General features: G+C 42.2%; 1 protein-coding gene across 1 annotated transcript in view; it reads right to left on the bottom strand.

The window, feature by feature from the left end:
* LOC126262420 (probable cytochrome P450 6a14) overlaps window positions 1-17,011 on the bottom strand; it is a 102,270-nt gene extending 85,259 nt beyond the window's left edge. Inside the window, exon 1 of the mRNA XM_049959053.1 lies at window positions 16,862-17,011. The gene's annotated coding sequence lies outside the window, so the exon portion shown is untranslated. The remainder of the gene's footprint in view (window positions 1-16,861) is intronic.
* Window positions 17,012-18,442: the final 1,431 nt, after the last annotated feature.

Below are 18,442 nucleotides of genomic sequence, written 5' to 3' on the forward strand. Positions count from 1 at the left end.
TAAGCTGTAGCCTGTGCTACTCAAGCAGGCAACAGCGATACAGCAGGTTGTACCCAGGCAGTTCTCTTGTGACCGGTTTTTAATGTCGGTGTTTTTATGAATCTACAGGAGCTGCTGACGGGCGAACACGTGCGGCTCGTTAGGCTGGATCTCTGGCAGTCAGGCAGTCAGCAACTTTCTGTTCACGTTGTTAGAGCGTTTAATATTATAAACAGCCGCTGAAGCATCAAGGACTCCGGGCGAGTTCGCAGATTCACAGCCCAGCTGGTGTCCGGCTACCACTAATTTCTGTATTATCCCAGCCGCGCGTAATGTTCACACTCCGACACGCGAGTGCTGATCGAACTCCCGATCGCTTGAGATGTTGCAGTGGTTAGCAACCTGAACTTTCATTCGGGAGGACGACAGTTAAAAGCAGCGTCCGGGCACTCAGTTTTAGGTTTTCCGTGATTTCCCTCAATCGCTCCGGCATATTCCAAGAAGGTTCCTTTGAGATGCCACTGACGATTTCCTTCCCCTACCCTGAAATAATCCGAGCCTGAGATCCGTCTTAATTACCTCGATGTCGATGGGACGTTAAACCCTAATCTTCCTTTTCGCGAGCTCCCGGTTTCGCCGAGATAAAAGTCACTGCAGTCACATCGGAGTTCGTAAACACCTGCAGCGTGGTCAGTATGCACGAAATCCTTCGTGGACGTGCAAAGATCTCGGATCTTGCTATCGTTCTGGAATACTAGCTTAATTCCTCCACGGCGCAGCAACTCCCCTACGCGGTCGCTGACACTTCTTACGCAATGTAAGCAAGCTACAGGAAGCTGTTGTTCTGTTCCTTTATCTCCTTTACCTTCGCTGTACCCCATATCTTGTTGTATGTTTTATTAGTATATCCATTCGTGAAGAATGTTGTCCCGAGTTCGTTTAACTCATGCTGGAAGTTGTCAACGGCTTATACGACGAGTTCCTACTCACATGACTACGGAACACGCCACTCTTTTTGCGGCGAATGGTGGTGCATCTTTGCATACACATATCTGTTCGTGTACAACTGTTGTTTAAATTTTATTGTCTGCTTTGCTGCTAGGTACACTTCTACATCCAGGAAAAGAATCACTCCGTTATTCCATATTTCAAGGATGAAGTATACGTTTTTGTGTTGGCTGTTAACACTAGCCGTGGAAACCTTCCCACATATAACAAGATTAACTTTCGTGTACGCAAAACAACATAAGGTTCAGAAAAAGTGCGAATTTCAACCTCTGCTGATGGGCATAAAATTAATTGACGAGGACGGAAGTTCCTTTTTAAACAAATTTTGAACTTAGCAGACAAAAACTTTTAACTATAGTACATATAAAAATCAGTTTAAGAGGAGCCTGTAGAATTTATGATGGCCAATCCTTCTACTCCCTTGGGGTTGAAGCTCTTGTGTTTACGTTTGGCTACAAACAAATTTATTTTTGGGTGGGTTCCGCCTTGAGCAAAACACAGCTTTTCCCCGTTTATCCAGACTTGTTTCGCTAAATTTACACCATCATCTGTGGATTTTTATTTTCGTTCTAGTTATCATACGCTGTGGTTTATTACGTTTTTCATTACAGTTGTTTCCCTTTCACAGTTTGTCAAATGGTTCAAATGGCTCTGAGCGCTATGGGACTTAACATCTGAGGTCATCAGTCCCCTAGAACTTAGAACTACTTAAACCTAACTAACCTAAGGACATCACACACATCCACGCTCGGAGCAGGATTCGAACCTGCGACCGTAGCGGTCGCGCAGTTCCAGACTGAAGCGCCTAAAACCGCTCGGCCACACTGGCCGACCACAGTTTGTCATTTCTTCTGCTTTTCCCGTCATCTTCACTTTTCATACTTTCACTAAGACTGTTTATAAAGCTAAGAGAACAGCTGACGATGCTGTAACTGCAGCGAAACATGTCTGGGTAAAAGAAGAAAAAATTGTGTTTTGTAGATCTCATCCAAAAACAAATTTCCTTTTGATTCGTTAAGAATTTCTCAGGAAAGTCATCTGATGAGCGCATGCTGCTAGTAATATCAAATAATATGAGTATATGTACAATGTGACTTCTGTACAAATTCAGTACAGTAACACAATCAGTGTAAATAAATGTTCTAAAATAATTTTTGTATTTGGTGATGCATAGCTACAATAGCCTCACAATTATCTTCTGTATCTTTGAGTATTGAACATTTACATGTTTTGTGACAAGTCTGTTTTTACCGTTTAAATGAAAATATGTTTAAGATTTTTTTTATTTATTCTATGTCCATGAGGACCATGTCACTTGATATCTGTGGAAGTTACATTAGCATATCTGTTTTTCTTCGTAAATATTTATTGTGTATTCTTGTTTTCAGACAAGTTCTACATCCTGGAGGATCTTCTCACTACGGAACTATTGGAACGAGAAGTTCATCTAAACTTATCCAATCTCTGTACTGCAGTTTGGGACGTTAATAGTTTCTTCTTATAGAAAGAAGCGTATACTGCATTCGATTACTTCATTATATGAAAAGTATGATGGATTCGTTGCCCTGGAACTACAACGAGAAATGTCCTGAGAACAATCTGATCTTTCGTAAGCACCCCTTTTTATGGCTCCCTAAGGTCACTAAAGCATGTAAAATAAAACATTGTAATATTTCCTTCTTTTCTGAATTGTGCTCTTACTATCATGACAAGATGTATGATAATCTATTAAATTAAGTAATCCTTGACAACTCTTTCGATATCCAACGAGGCACGACCAATTGTCAAAAAATAGACAGTAGAAATGTTTGGATAAGAATCTCCTTCTCGTTTTACTCACACTCGCTTCTAATATAGCAGGAGATTGACGCAGTTATGTCTGTAGCTGTCCGGATACTGACGCAGGTATGTGTGTGACTGTCTAGTAGTAGCACTTGCACTGAATAATTAACTAATTGATTACAAATGTGTCTAGAATTATTGTGATATCCTATAGACTTACCGCGTATGTTTTTTATGTTGTGTTTTTCTGTTCTGGCAAAGGTATCTCAGGAAGGGCAACGTACATTGTTCGAAAACCGATAGATCAGTTGCGTATCGTGTCTTGCCGTTTAAGCATTTTATTTTAATTATAACATCCATATTTTATCACTAAGTCTGAATTACTGTTAATACCACTATTTGAATTTATGGTCAACACATTTTTCGAACAATGGTACGCCCTGCCCAAGGCCTGATACAATATCCTTCAGTAGTGAATTTAGTTCATTTAGCAATTAAATGATTGGATTTAAGCTCAGTCAATCTTGCTATCGTTTTCGTCATGTGTCCTTTCGACGGCAGACCTTTACTTATGCAATGTCTACCACTGAGCAAATTTAATTATGTCCATCATTTGTACTTGCTCTTTACTAAGGATGCATTGCACCAGTGATTCCTCTCAGTCATCATCTCGTCCTGGCCCATGAGAGACTGAATTTCGGTCGCTGCAGAGTCACTCTCCGAGTTTCACAGGTCGATGACCTAAGTTGCCCCGTCGGCGTGGCAGCACAGCCAAATCGTTCCCTGGCCAATTGCCAGAGCGACACCAGTTTCTGTATTCGCTCACTGCCCACAACGGGTACCATTCCAGGTTTGCGTCCTCTACACAGTTACTGCCTGCTGCCAAAGTAATTTCCGTGACAACGTAAAATGTTACACGGCATTCAGAGCTCACACTGGACAAGTCTCTGCTTATCCAGTGCCAGTCATAAGAGCGGATATTTGTGTTAAGAACAGGTGTAACACGTATTGTCGATAGCGTCATTACCATGACTAGAGCCAAGATTTGGAAGGAAGAATGGAGATCAGGGTTTAATGTTCAGTCAACGAAGATGTTACTAGCGACAGAGCACAAACTCACACTGCTAACGAGTGGGGAAGGAAACTGACCATGGTCTTTCGAAGCGATTTAGGGAAATCGCGGAAAATCCAAATATGGATGACCGGACGGGCTCTTGAACCACCACCCTCCTAAATGCGAGTCATCTTACTCCACCTTTTTCGGACCAAAATTTTGAGGAACTCGTTCTGCTTCGATCACGGCGAAAGGTTCGATGAGTTATTTTGGTATCAGCACATCGTTAAATCTTTGTGGATGATCGTAGTGAACGTTCCGTGCTCGTGCAAATGAGGATCAGTTAAGTGAGAGGATCGACACCCGGGAGATGGTGACCAACTCTCATGTACGAGGGTGAGTCAAATGAAAACCTTAAATATTTTTTTAAAAATATTATTTATTGTGCAGAAGTGGTACAAAGATGTGTCACTTTTCAACATAATCTACCCCACGCTCAATGCAAGTCCTCCAGCGCTTACAAAGTGCATAAATTCCTTTAGAAAAAAATTCTTTTGGTAGTCCGCGCAAGCACTCATGCAGCGCGTGGCGTACCTCTTCATCAGAACGGAACTTCTTTCCTCCCATTGCGTCTTTGAGTGGTCCAAACATATGGAAATCACTTGGGGCAAGGTCTGGCGAGTATGGTGGATGAGGAAGACACTCAAAATGCAGGTCTGTGATTGTTGCAACTGTTGTACGGGCAGTGTGGGACCTTGCATTGTCATGTTGCAAAAGGACACCTGCTGACAGAAATCCACGTCGCTTTGATTTGATTGCAGGCCGCAGATGATTTTTTAGGAGATCTGTGTATGATGCACTAGTGACAGTGGTCTCTCTAGGCATGTAATGCTCCAAAATGACACCTTTTTCGTCCCAAAAGAGAGTCAGCATCACATTCCCTGCTAATGGTTCTGTTCGAAAATTCTTTGGTTTTGGTGATGAGGAGTGGCGCCATTCCTTGCTCGCTCTCTTCGTTTCCGGTTGCTGGAAGTGAACCCAGGTTGCGTCCCCAGTAACGATTCTTGTAATCAAGCCATCACCTTCTCGTTTAAAGCGCCGAAGAAGTTCTTCACAGGCATCAACACGTCGTTCTCTCATTTCAGGAGTCAGCTGCCGTGGCACCCTTCTTGCAGATACTTTGTGAAACTGGAGCACATCATGCACAATGTGGTGTGCTGACCCATGACTAATCTGTAAACATGCTACAACGTCATTCAGTGTCATTCGGCGGTTTTCCTTCACTATGGCTTCAACTGCTGCAATGTTCTGTGGAGTCAACTCGTTGTGCCTGACCTGGAGGAGGAGCATCTACCACTGAAGTCACACCATCTGCGAACTTCCTACTCCATTCGTAGACTTGCTGCTGTGACAAACATGCATCACCGTACTGAATCTTCATTCGTCGATGAATCTCAATAGGTTTCACACCTTCACTGCACGAAAACCGAATAACAGAACGCTGTTCTTCTCTGGTACAAGTTTCAAGTGGGGCGGCCATCTTTATATTGATACTGCGACGGTAGGTGTGCATCTGCGCTATGCTGCCACCTACAGGCCATTCTGCACGCTGTTTGTAGCACGCTTACCAACTTACAGGATAACGGCGCGAACTTTCGATTTGTTATTACAAATTTAAGGTTTTCATTTGACTCAACCTCGTACTAGCTGAACTTAATGTTGCTCAGATTTATGTCTTAGAGTATTGTGCATTATATGCAGTGCATCCACAATCGAGAGCAGTCGCGTTGGGCTTCTTACGTATGTCTTCTTATAGACTTTGCTCACTTGTAAAATCCTACTAAATGTCGAGAAAGAAAAATTCTTCCGATGAATACTGTTCATAGAGAAAAGAGACACGTCAGGACAAAAGGACTACGTGGGGACACCTTAGCTACAGTACTGATTTGCACATTCTACTCTCGACTTATCGTTTACTGGCGTTCGCGTGTGAATGAATACCTTAGCTACATTAAAAGATCTTTATTTTTTGCTGTTGATGTCGGCACTATAATGTACCATCTTCCGACACCTTCTGAGGTGCACTGCTTGTTAAAGTTGATTGCCGCTGTCACCTACATAAACTTAAGCTGTTTATGTAAATTCGCGAGTTTGTCCCATTGCCCGGTAAGGCACGAAAATCTTCGCATATCGATACCATAACATCTGCACCAACAAAACAACCATGTTCGACAATTCTGGACGTACACTCATATGGAGACAAGCGGGGGCAAGTACTGCACTTAGGAACATCGTCGAACGTGATCGTTTTGGTGGTCCAGACGTTGAAGTATCGAGAGGTATAATGCTGCATGGGCGTGCTGACTTCTGTACTGTTTGCAATGAATGGCGGCGACTTCAGTATAATTATTATCTTTGGAAAAAACATTATTTCAATTCGTCTCACTGCATATTTCTCTCAAGCTGAAGGCCAGTTTTTCTGTACAGTTCAATAAATCCCAACAGAGTGCCGGTTCTGCATGCATGCAAATACGTGCATAATCCGTTGACTGAACCGGGTTGACATGAGGATGTAAGTGCTAAAAATATAAAAAATGCCACAATACTGCCAAAATTTAAACATGGAACAAAATTTACACGCATGCATAGCAGCCACCAGAATTCTACCCAGGAAATGTGAATCAGGCATCAGTTTTTGTATAGTCAAGGTGTTTGAAAAGTAATAGTCTAATTGTAACGGTGATGTAAGTGGATAGCGATCACACACATTTCTCTTGAAAGTATTCCATAAAGATTCAATTATATTCTTATCTGGCGACTGTGGTACCCAGGGAAGATGCGGCGGTTCATCCTCGTGCTGACAAAACCAGTCGGGGATGACGCGAGCTGTGTGACCAACGGTTCTGTCCTCTTGGAATACAGCATCGCCAGTGGGAACAAACACTGTTCCATGTAACGGACCTGACCGCCTAAAATGGGCACATAGTCCTTGGCACCAGTGCCACCTTACAGTGTAACGATGGAGCCCATGGAATACCACGATATGGCTACCAAAATCATCATGCAATCCCCGCCACGTTTCCCTCTTGGGACGTGAACTCGACCAGACGTTGGAAACAGTGCGAAACAAGACTCATCCGACAAAATGGGATTCTTCCGTTGCTGGTGCTTCGGCACTAGGTTTTGCTTTTCCGGGCATTTGATTTCCTGATTGAGGAACCCCTTCGTGTTGGTGCTGACAGGTTCAGTTCTAAAGTGACCTTTGCGGCCGTCTTTTAATTTTCGGCAGAATCCTCGTCAATGACCGTCTGTCACGACCACTCGAAACACACTTTCGTCAGCGTTGTGACTCAGCGGATGATGTTTTCCCGCTTTCCCTGTATGCGATATAAATCTTCGATACCGTGCTCTTGCAACATCAAACACTTTGGCTCGCTTGGTTACCGAAGCAACCCACTATACGAGGTCCAACAATTTGTCCACGTTCGAATTCACTTAGGTCCGATATCATGCACCCACAACTACACAGAACGACTGACACTTGCAATATACTGAGGGCATTGGACAGGTGCAGCTCGTGGTCAAATACAAAACCTCAACCTGCAGGCTTTGCTACCATCTGGATTTACGTTCAAACATCTATTCCTCGCGGGTTTCTATATTTTCGATCATCACCCTTTATGAAACTTTTGGTGAGAAAGTAGGTTCATTTTAGTGTACGTTGTGCGTCGTACTTTATTTTTAGTTCTAAAGATAGCCGAAACAGTAATAAAAGCTTAATAAAAAGTAAAATAACAAAACAACGTGATGGGCATCTCCTGCGACATAATGCCGCCATTCAGTTTCTTTATATTTTTTTTTAACACGGAATCACGGAGACACTTGACGTTGACCAAAAAATATTTATGCATTATCTCGATGTTGTTTTATTGTGCGAATACTTTGAAAGACGGTACAGTCGTTGATGTGGTCGCGAAATGCGAACGCAAAGATCCGTGGAAAATTTCGTGTCCATTATTTTGAAGCTATAGTATCAAACAACATCATCTTAACATTGTAATGAGCTCTTAAGATCAGACTGATTGACGATTTGGTAAACGAGATAATGAACGTGTACGTTTACAATATATCGATAATGGTATTAAGACGTACACGTTCATTATCTAGTTTACCAAACCGTCAATCAGTAAATTTAGAAATTTGTGGTAAGCTTCTATGCGACCAAACTGCTGAGTTCATCGGTCCCTAGGCTTATCCACTACTTAATCTAACTTAAAATAATTTATGCTAAGGACTACACACACATCCACGTCCGAGGGAGGACTCGAACCTCCGACGGGGGGAGCCGCGCCGTCAATCAGTCTCATCATAAGAGCTCATTACAATATTAAGATGCTGTTTGATATATTTTGCAAATTCATGGCTTACAGAAGATCTCCAATACTAACGATTCAAATGGAATGAAAGAAATCAGTACCGTGTAACTATGACTTTTATTCTATGACAAGTCGTTCTTTAGTATATAATCGTCCGATAATTTTAGGTAAATAAATATTCTGCGGCCGGCCGCGGTGGCCGTCCGGTTCTAGGCGCTTCAGTCCGGAACCGCGTGACTGCTACGGTCCCAGGTTCTAAACTTGCCTAGGGCATGGATGTGTGTGATGTTCTTAGGTTAGACAGATTTAACTAGTTCTAAGCTCTAGGGGACTGATGACCTCAGATGTTAAGTCCCATAGTTCTCAGAGCCATTTTTTGAAATATTCTGAGTAACTGTGCGTGTAGCAGCATTACGTAACCCTTGTTTCAGGTATTGCAGATCGTCGAGTGTCGAAAATGAAACTGGGACGTTGTCCAACATGCTGTCCTTGCGGCAACCGGTTCAGAGTCTGCTCGTGGCCTAGAGGTACGACCTTACATTTTCCTGACGGCTTTTCCGCCTTTACGGGTAACAACTGAGAGCGGGATAGTCGCTATCGCTTCCCTGCGTACAATATTACGCGGATGTGGGCGTCTGCTTGTAACTACAATTGCCCTGTACAAATAAATCAACATTGTGGGCATGTTTTTTAGCGACTCTCCATTCGCTCCAGATGATACCAGCTAGCCTCAAGATATTACCGATGATCTAAGGAAATGCCGCTCACCCATCACATAAGCACACACAGACAAGACTTAAGGTATCGGTGGTCAACTGCCGAATCATTCGCAATAAAGCGCCAGATCTCGAAGCACTCTCAAAAGGAAACGAACTCAAATAACAATAGATACAGAAATCTACTGCAGGCCGAAATCCATACCAGTGAGATCTTTTGAGTGAAATCTAAGTACACGATGAAGGGATAGGTTAACTGAAAACGTGTTTTTAGTGTTTTTAGTAGTAGCCAAGTAACCCAAATCCACTGAAACAGACACTGAAGTCGGCTGGACCCGGCGGAGGTTCGAGTCCTCCCTCGGGCATGGGTGTGTGTATTTGTCTTTAGGATAATTTAGGTTAAGTAGTGTGTAAGCTTAGGGACTGATGACCTTAGCAATTAAGTCCCATAATATTTCACACATATTTGAACATTTGACACTGAAGTTACAGAGATTGTTTGGGCAAGACATTGTCAAGCATGAACATAAACTTATAAATAAATCTGTCCATCGACCATTAAGCACCTCACACTTCCCCTCCACCCTCCCCTAACCCCCAAATGTAACCAAAATGGTTACATAATATCTCGGCTCCCTGGCACTTACATGCTCCCTAGTCATAGCTGGAGGAGCCTTTAATTATCCAAAAATCGTTTGGGGTATTCTGTTTTGTTTGTGGTGGACGTGTCAAAGCACCCTGCGAAATAAAAATGCCTTCTATGAAAACTGCCTAGAACAGACACTTTTTAAGTCCACTCGCGATGGAAATTTGATAGTTTTAATGGCCACAAATAGACCTGACGTCTGCGTTCAAAAGGATATTAATGACCATGAGGTGGTTGTAACAACGAGCAGCAAAGTACAAAGGACAGCTACAACAGTAGAAAGATTTACGTGTTCAGTATGCTGGGTAAAGGGAGGGTAGTGTCACACCTCAAGGAGGAACATGAAACAGTTATCTGTGGTAAGAAGGGTGTCGAAGAACTGTGGCAGAGGTTTAGAGGAATAGTCCATCAAGCACTGGATACATACGCACCTAGCGGAGCAATTCGTGGTAGGAACCCTCCATGGTATAAAGACTCTGTAATGGAACTTTCAAGGAAACTGCAACTATTGCAATACAGGTGTAAACAAATAATAAGGCAATTGATAAATAAATGCTAAGTTAAATACGCTTGCTATCAAAAGAGTAATGCGTGAAGCCTTCAACAACCGCCGTATCAGATTTTTATCCAAATGTCTCTCACAAAAAATTAATTCTGGTCATATGTACAAGCTGTGAAAGTAAATGTCAGGCACTCATGGATGACACAGGAAATGAAATACAGAGCAGTAAAGCAAAAGCAGGAATGCTAAACTGCTTTTTCCAATGTTTCTGTACAAGGAAAATCCACGAGTATTATCCCAACACAATTCTCACACCAATAGGAGATGCATGCTACAGATACTAGTGCCCCTTGCGTTGCGACACAGGTGAAATCGCTAATACTGAACTAACACCGAGGGGCCGATAGAATTCCTGTCAGAATCTACAAGATATTTTGCAGCTGAACTAATCCCTCTTTTAACCATAATATACCGTAGCTCAGTCTAAAACAAAAGCTGTGGTCAGAAGTTGGAAGAAAGCAAAGGTCGATCTGTTGCCAATAAGGGTGGCAGAGAAGATGCACGAAATTACTTCCGATATCTTTGTCATCCATATGCGAAACGCAACACGCGCTTTTCTAAATGAAATCGTGAAAGCAGTGGATCAAGGTAGTCAGAAACATAGAGTACTTCTTGACTTCCGAAAAGAACGTGACTCATAATTTATTAAGTAAGAATTAAGACCTCTGTTAGAATATTGCTGCGCGGTATGGGATCCTTACCAGGTGGGATTGACGGAGGACATCGAAAGGGTGCAACAAAGGGCAGCTCGTTTTGTATTATCACGTAATAGGGGAGAGAGTGTGGCAGATATGATACGCGAGTTGGGATGGAAGTCATTAAAGCAAAGACATTTTTCGTCGCGGCGAGATCTATTTACGAAATTTCAGTCACCAACTTCCTCTTCTGAATGCGAAAATATTTTGTTGAGCCCAACCTACATAGGTAGGAATGATCATCAAAATAAAATAAGAGATATCAGAGCTCGAACAGAAAGGTTTAGGTGTTCGTTTTTCCCGCGCGCTGTTCGGTAGTGGAATGGTAGGGAGATAGTATGATTGTGGTTCTATGAACCCTCTGCCAAGCACTTAAATGTGAATTGCAGAATAATGATGTAGATGTAGAATTTGTGATTGGATTGAGGAGTTCTTGCTAGTGTTGATGTAGATGTTATCTTGTATGGATAACTATTGTCTGATATCTAAGTAACTTTAGGCATGCACCAGGGCAGTGTCTTGGGACCCTTGTTCTTCATGCGCTATATTAACGGCTTGCACACAATAGTAACTTGAGACTTTTTTGCAGGCGACGCATTTATCTACGCTGAATATTGTCTGAAAATAAGTGTACAAGTACCCAAGTCTCGATAAGATTTCGAATTCCTTCAGAGACTGGAAAATTCTTTAAATATTCTGAAATGTAAAACTGTGCACTTCATAAAACGAAAAAAAAGTAGAACCGATGACTACAGTGCCAATGAGTCACAACAGAAATCAGTCTACTCATACGAGTACCTGGATGTAACAGTTTGTTGGCATATGAAATGGAATTATCGCATCGGCTCAGTCTTAGGTGAATCAGGCGCCACACTTCGGTTCTTGGAAATGATAATGGGCAAATGCGATGGAGGATATCATTTACAAAACACTCGTGCGATCTACCCTAGGACATTGCTCAAGTTTGTGGGACCCATGCCACATAGGACTCACGGTGGACACTGAATGTCTACAAAGAAGAGAGGCACGAATCGTCACAGATTTGTTCGACTAATAAGTAGAGTCACGAAGATAGTGATTAACTGGACCTGGCATACATCTGAAGATAGACGCCAATTATCCCACGAAAGGCTGTTTACAAATCATCAGGAAACGGCTTCAAGTGACGAATATTCCTCATCCTCCTACGCATCACTCACGCAAGTGCAGCTATGACAAGATCACACTAATTACAACTCTCACTGAGGAGTTTAGACAATCGTTTTTCGTGCGCTCCATACACTAATGGTACGTGAAGAAGCCCTAACAAATGATACAGTGGGAAGTACGCTTTCCCATGTAATTCATAGTGGTTTGCAGAGGATATAAGTAAATACATGTGTAGCTCATTGCACTATGTGCTGCAATACAGCCATCTCCTTTGTAGTTTGGACCCAATGCCATCGAAAGACATACCTGCAGTGTTTGTGACCACTTAAAAATATCGTCCTGTCTTCGTCCGCCCTTTTTAGTTATAGAATGGGTAGTGGCTCCTTACATTGTGTCCATATTTTTCAATCCCAGAAACTGGCTTATTAGAAAAAAACTGCGAGGAAAGCCATTATCGTCACGAATAATAAATTATCTTCCCTGTTGTTGGTACAATTGTCCAAAAAACAATCCAAAGTATAACACCAAGAGTGCGATGTAATTCTCTTGGATTCACCGCTCTGAACATTCGAATATTAACAGTACGCACTGGATCGAGTACTTCTGACTGGAAGCTCTTTATTTCTTTAAGCCAAAACTCCACATATTAAAAGTTTGTTGTAAATAGAATTCACAATTTCGGTTACAAAATAAAAGTTGCTCGCATTTTTCTGTCTCTTTCCGTAGCAGTCATTTACTCAGTTGACTTCGTATGAGCATAGCTTTCGCTTTTGCTTTCCTTTGTAGAAAGTTTGCCTAACGTTGCTCAAAGTGACAGTGAGAATTATCTTCTCTGCGCAGTGAGATAACAGGTTTGTGAGAGACAGCTTCATTGAGCTAACGAGGGGGAATCACAACGTTTTTTATTATCTCCTCGAAAAATTCACGCTTTAACAGTTAAAGTTAGTGATGGTTTTAGTGCTCTACATATTCACCCTTTAATGGGACCCATTGTCTCAATGATGGACGACTGCCATTCGAACATTCAGTCGCTATCGTGACATACTAGACATTGAAGACCTGCCTTGTAGCTGAGTACAATAGCAAGTGACCGTCAAACATTTTTGCTCAAGAACTACTACTGACATTGTGGGGCGGCACTTCCGGCTGCATACGTACCGATCTTATTATTAAATGGATACCTGTATAAATCAGTGTATTATGAGCCACCAACAGACTAGGTATACAAAGGGCGCGATAAACTGGATGCTGATCCCAAAGTACTTATCGTTAAAATTCGGTACCATTCGGAACACTTCGTGTCGACTGCTGCCATCCTCTAGCACGTCCCCTCACTCCGCAACGACAGATCTATCTGCCCGAGCACACAGCTAGGCCTCTCATGTAATCGTCCAACTTTTGTCTCACCTACTATAATTCCTCCAGAATATTTTTGATTCGAGAACAATCGGTATAAACAGAAACGTTTCAGGAAAAAGAAGATATTTTCGATTCGACGAATGAGCCAGGTACAGCCAACAGTTCCAAATGGTAGGGATTTACTCTTTGCTGATTTGCAATTTATTCTCCTAAGGAAGCTGTAGCTTCTGGTAAAAATCGTAAAGTGTATTCGATATCGGTAAAGAATAAATATTTAATATTTGCAACTGTTGTCTATACTTGACACCTACGTCGAATGAAATTATTGTACAGTTGCTGACAATGATCAGCCATGTTTATGATTTTAAAATCCTGCAGGAAATAAGAATTTTATATTGTTGTGTATTGTTTTGATAACGATTGAGCCGGGTTCCCGGGTTCGATTCCCGGCGGGGTCAGGGATTTTCTCTGCCTCGTGATGACTTGGTTTTGTGTGATGTCTTTAGGTTAGTTAGGTTTAAGTAGTTCTAAGTTCTATGGGACTGATGACCATAGATGTTAAGTCCCATAGTGCTCAGAGCCATTTGAACCATTTTTTTTAACGATTGGGTTTTGCGTGAGGCAGTCACAGGCGTCGTGTATGGATGGCGCCGTTTTTGTAACAACTAGATTTTGATGATGTGTAACTTCTAAACTCTGTTTCAGAAGTGATTGTGAAAATAATGTTATTATCTCTGTAAATATTTTTGTTTATTACCTAGCAGGAAAACTATATTCCTAAGAAGCTTTTACTGTTAGATGCTAGATTCATATTATTATAAAATTGCGAGTGAGAACCGCGGACCACAAGGATACTTGATCAGGCCGCAGTTTGACAACCACTGCCGTAGCAGCTGACAAACGCTACCCACAAATTATCGAGCGTGTGAGCTACCCCGAGGAGAACGCAACTTCGCGCTGTCTAAATGAAGGCAACTGGGAAGTTTCGCCGATCCAGACAGTACGCAACCATATCTGCAAGATTAGTTTGGCCTCTACGTATCAAGTACTAACTACAGTACAAACCCTCTCATCAACACCGTGGAGTACGAGAAAAATGGAGAAGGGAACACACAGAAAGGAACCTGGATTAATGGTGTCAAATTCTCTTCCCTGATAACCTATGATTTATTATACATGACGAGTTGAGTGCTGATGCGTCCAGGCAGCAATGCAGGTCTCAGGCAAGCACTCCCAAGAGCTCAGCAGAAAAATGCGTTAGGTTCCTCCAACCAACTTTCCAGCACAACTGTCAACTTTTTGTGATGCTTTCGGTATTAAAGATGCATGAGGAAATCGTGCCCGTCTCATCAGTACCTTCCTTGAGGAAGCAGAACCGAATGAAATGACCTGCGATATCTGCTAACGTGAACCCGATTGAGCATGCTTGGAACAAGACGTAACTCGCAGTGCGTCGGTATGGGAACCTTCTCAAACACTGGACGGCCTTAGAAGGGCTGCCATCGAATAGTGGGGAAGAGTGGGAGAGGCTTGAACACAAAACTCTTGACCACCTTGTGGATATCATGCCAAGGACCACGATCCAAATACATCACATGGCATGTCATGGAGCAACTCGGTACTGAATGTCACCCAGTAGCAGATTTACATTTCACAGCCGTACACTTTCCATCAAACAGGTTCCTTGTTTTATGTCACGGTTAAGTTTTCGTCTAAAAGGTGATACTTTCATTCACAGCATACGTTGAATCTACCCAACGTACGTCTGAAGATGGTGCAAAACTTTGGTTGAGCAGTTTGTATACTTCATGGCAAAAAGTTCGCTTTCAAAGTTTATTAATTGATAAAAGCGAAAATATATACTTTGTTTCAAGTGAGATGACTGTCACATGGGCTACTTCCTCCCTACATATCCGAATGGCTCTAATATTCCGCCACATACGCTGTGCAGAAAAACTTATCTCCTTTCTGAGTGAAATGTTGCCAGAATTGTTGGAAAATGTCCCGTTGCCAGTTATAGAATGATAATAGTTCCAACAAGACGTGGATCGACTGCATATTAATGTTCGCGTTATCGGTATTTCAAACAATATTTTTCACTCTTGTAAGAATAGCTGTAGTGGGTCAGTGCCTCGACTGTTTTACTTGCTCTTAAACGACATACTTACGTCAAAAGATGATTTGAACAAGCCACTAACAGTTACGTTTCTAGCTCCACTACTAAACAATTATAAGATTATTTTCAGAATGAAATTTTCACTCTGCAGCGGAGTGTGCGGCGATTTGAAACTTCCTAGCGGATTAAAACTGTGTTCGGGACCGGGCATCGAACCTCGGACCTTTACCTGCGGCCCCAAGTTCGTGTAACGGGCGAGCACACAGCTTTATTCCGCCAGGAAGTTTCATATGAGATTATTGTCATGTATGTTATTATCATTCCCCTAAAGTCCTGAATGATTGTAAATAAAAGTTCTCGCCTTTCCATATGTGGTGCACCAGTCATAGATATTGGGTAATGTGAATATGTTTTTATCATTTATTTATGACACAGACCGTAGTTCAAGTTTACTGGGAGATTTTCTAACACAGCGAATTTCTTCTATTGTCAAAGACAATTTATATGCTCTGAGCTGAGCGTCTGTGGTAAAAAAGTAGGTGGTATATGGTAATATACTAGAGGGGAGGAAATCATCGTGTTTATCACATGCAGTTTCCGAATTTTGTGTACCCTACATTGCTCAGCGAAAAGAGTCACTGTAGTATCTTTCAGCTCAGAACGAATGCCATTTTCTTCCGTAACTTGTGTTTCCGACACATTTGCAAATATCCACGACTTGAAAAAATGGTTCAAATGGCTCTGAGCACTATGGGACTTAACTGCTGAGGTCATCAGTCCCCCAGAACCTAGAACTACTTAAACCTAACTAACCTAAGAACATCACACACATCCATGCCCGAGGCAGGATTCGAACCTGCGACAGTAGCACACGACTTGAAGGCACAAAGAATCAGAATAATATTGTGCTAGTCCTGAAGGCTACATTTACATATATTTTCAACTGTTTCCAAGAGGAGTGAAAAGAAGTCGCTTCTAAAAATTCTTAAACATTAGATTCAGAACTCCATTCGTAAACAGTCATGATATCTTTACTGAGTTATCCTATACCTTCCACTCAAAAGGTTCATCTTAGACGCAGTCAGAATTTTAAAATATTACAACGGTGTTATAAACATGTAGATGCACGTGACAATGAAAGATAGCAGAACGAGACTTTCCAATTAAATATTCGTCATTGATTTTCAGCAACACAAGGACTATGCACTTCAAACGTCATCGACGTAATGAAAATGAGGCGCATGCAAACGTTTTCTACAAAAACAAACTTCCTTAAACACAGAATACACAGAGACAGCGTGACAGCAGTTGACTCTCAAGCTTTTTTAAATGGCAAAGTAAAATAAATAAAAATTGTATAAATTAATGAAATAAGGATAACTGTATTGCGATAAAATGCCCCAGATATTAACTGCTTACCTTGTTTTCACGCCTGCACACGAAGTGAGGTAGCGTTAGCGCGTCTGCACAAGTGTCACTGCAGCCGCCAGGTAAGTTCTGCGATCAGCAGGCGAATCCTCCAGCAACTGCCGCTGCCGGCAGTAACCCGTCCGTCTAGCCGCGCGCTTCAAAGGCCGACTCCAAATAACCAGTCTGCGATGTAAGCGCCGCCTCGTGCAGAAAAGCCGTATCTTGCGAAAACCTTGCGTTCTGCCTCGACCGTGGTTAAGCATTTAATCTGCCTCGCGTAGCAGTTCGTATTTCAGGACTCCTGTTTCTTCTTTTCTTTGCGCGGTTCGTACTTCGCCGGTAGTTTCTCGAGTCCCACTTGAGTGATAAGTATACGTAAGTCAGACAATTACTTTTTTTTAACAATCTGCACTTGCGAACAGCTGAAAGATCCTACCTAGAGACGAGACCAGCTTTCGCACCAGTGGTTACCAGTTAAATGAGTTTAAAGATATACGCAGACGATAGATAGTACTGTCACGCACTGTACTTTTATTGTACCTTGCTGCTACCAGCAAAAAGGGTAGCTCTAACAATTTGTGACGACAAAATGTTACTATATTTTCAGGTTTTTTTTAACCCTCGGTATGGGTTAATTAAGCTATAATGAAACTAGCTAATGTAATCTTTTGGCTATACGTCCGTTCATTAGGTGTACTGAAATGTAACTTTACAGTCTTGCTACACAAAGACTGATTTGCTGTTTGTTGCGCTACATTTGACTTTGTTGAACTCTGTATATAAGGGTAAAAGAACGGAGCCGCAGAATTACAAATGGTTCAAATGGCTCTGAGTACTATAGCACTTCACAGCTGAGGTCATCACTCCCCTAGAACTTAGATCTACTTAAACCTAACTAACCTAAGGACATCACACACATCCATGCCCGAGGCAGGATTCGAACCTGCGACCGTAGCCGCACGCGGTTCCAGACTGAAGCGCCTAGAACCGCACGGCCACACCGGCCGGCCATCAAAGACAAGAGTATGGTCAGGAGCGCCCCAGGAAAGTGTGATAGGACCGCTTTTGTTCTCTAAGTACATAAATAGTTTGGCGGGAAATGTGGGCAGCAATCTGTGGTTGTTCGCTAATGTATTTGTGGTGTACGGTAAGGTGTCGAAGTTGAGTGACTATAGGAGGATACAATATGACTTAGACCGAATTTGTAGTTGGCGTGATGAACGACAGCTACCTCCAAACGTAGAAAAATGTAAGTTAATTCAAATGAGTAGGAGAAATAAACCGGTAATGTTCGAACGCAGCATGACACGGTCATGGTCGTTAAAACATCTGGGCATAACGTTGCAGAGCGATATGAATTGGAAGCAGCATGTGAGGACTGGACAGGGAAGGCGAACTGTCGAATTCGGTTTATTGGGAGAATTTTAGAAAAGAGTGGTTCACCTGTAAAGGAGGTTGCACACACGGCGTTAGTGCGATCTATTCTTGAATACTGCCAGAGTGTTTGGGATCAGCAGTACGAACCTGTCCCATCACGCAAAGCTAATAATTTTCAATCTTCAGAGTAGTTTCCAGGCAGTCCACTTTGTC

The sequence above is a fragment of the Schistocerca nitens genome, chromosome 6 (assembly GCF_023898315.1).
Source record: "Schistocerca nitens isolate TAMUIC-IGC-003100 chromosome 6, iqSchNite1.1, whole genome shotgun sequence".
In the NCBI taxonomy this organism is placed as follows: domain Eukaryota; kingdom Metazoa; phylum Arthropoda; class Insecta; order Orthoptera; family Acrididae; genus Schistocerca; species Schistocerca nitens.